The following is a 2,012-nucleotide window of genomic DNA, read 5'->3' as shown; positions in this document are numbered from 1 at the left end:
TTTTCTTTGTTCTTCATGTCTTCAAACTACGCTGTGTTATTGAGTTAGACTTCAAGACTACGCTTTACCGGCAGCAAATCAGATATTGCTTTTCCTCAAGGTCTAAACATCGAGTCTTATTAACCACATGAACTTTCTAAGGATGCTTCGTTTATTTTACATGGCTGGAATTTTCCTTTCATGCGTTCCATGCCTCTCCCTTAAGGTTATGTAACAGGGTGGCGACAGATCAGGGAGATCAGGCAAAAGTCAGGGAACTTTACTAATCAGGGAAATATCAGGGAATTTTGAAAAAATAGCAAAAAATCAGGGAAAATTGATTTTATGAAGAAATTTTTTTTTAAATTTACAAAATTAAGTACTCTAATTCCCTACGCATTTTCCGCCAATTATCTGTTAAACATAATGTTAAATTAATGAGGTGCAATTATATACTGTCGCATATTTGTGCATCTTTTTTCCTCAACGTCAAAGTATTGAATCTTACTTATTAACCACAGGATGAACTTCCTAAGATTGTTTATTTTACTGTTAGGTTGTTTATTTTACCTAGCTTGAAATTTCCTTTTACAATTTCAATGCTATGTAAAATAAACAACCATACAGGCAAAGAGGAAGCCTTCATTAATGTCTTAGCTCCTTTGCCTTTATTCCATTGTCTCGAAGTAATTAAGTACTGTAATCATTATTTCAGGAATAAATCTTTGTTTTTTGAATTAATACTATAAAAGCTTGAAAGTTATTACTTCTTCGTGTTTTTAATTTAATTGATAAAATTGAACTTTCAATTAAAAAAAACTTTGTTTTTTTGCCGTTACTCTATTTGTTGTCACCGCAGATTATGAAGGTTTTCTTTTCTTCAGACTTAAGTGATTCTTTAATTTTATAACCGAGTTGTATTCTTTTATATATTTTAAAATTAACTAATTGTTTTTTTTTTCTTTTTTTTCCCCTGCATTTCAAAGTTGTTTGTTACAAAAGCAATCTAAGATTTTTTTTTTCGTTACATACTGAAATCATTTGAAATAAAGTTAACTTGTGTACTTAAGTAAATATCTTTATTTTTTTATTGTTAAAATGCTGCATTCATTCATTAAAACCTATGTTCTTGATTAGAGAAAAGCTCCCTATGAATGGATGTCAAATGGTTTCATCTGTTTTTCATAAATATGTCAATTAGTGAGATAAGAATAACTACATTACTTCTATTCTTTCACTATTACTTGTTATTCTTGCAACAATTATTATACTGTTTGAAAACTTAATTCAAAATAATTTCAATTACTTTTCAGTTCTATCATAAATACACATATGTTTTTAAGAGTAATTTTAATAGTTTCTTAAAATGCTTATGCTAAGTGGGTTCTGGAAGTAAAGTATTTTTTTTTTTTTAATTTTCTATAATCTTTCCGTGTATAAAAATTTAATATACTGTTTTGTAGGTTCCCCCCCTCCCTCCCCGAAAAAATTGTCTTTTTTTAAAAAAACCATTTTATTAAAAGAGTAGCATCTTTTTAAAAAATATCTTTAGTTCAACAACTTTACACAACTTAAAACCATTAAAATACTGCATTTTATACAAACATACAATGGATTTCAAATAGAGCAAAGAAAGAAAACCATTCTCATTGGTAATATAAATCAGGGAAATTTGGTGAACTTAATCAGGGAAAAGTCAGGGAACTTTTTTTCACAGTTTCTGTCGCCACCCTGTGTAAGATTTTATTAAATCCCCCCTCCCCCAATTGCGCAAGATTTGATTTCATTTTTCAAAATAATAAAATAACGAATCTTACATCACTGGAATTGTTATTAAACTGTTTTGGGTACAGAAATGTTTACTTAAAATTTGGAATCTGGGCTGAAGTTTTTTCAACATTTCTTTGTATATTATGAGATACTAATTAAAAATAAAACATGCCTTACATAGTGAGGGTCTAAGTTTTAACTATTCATTCTTGGTAAAACCAATAAAACAAGGTTATCTTAATAAGTTTTTTACCTTCCAGACA

Source organism: Uloborus diversus, chromosome 1 (assembly GCF_026930045.1).
Source record: "Uloborus diversus isolate 005 chromosome 1, Udiv.v.3.1, whole genome shotgun sequence".
NCBI lineage: Eukaryota > Metazoa > Arthropoda > Arachnida > Araneae > Uloboridae > Uloborus > Uloborus diversus.
The sequence above is the reverse complement of the archived record's forward strand: the minus strand, read 5'-3'. Positions refer to the sequence as shown.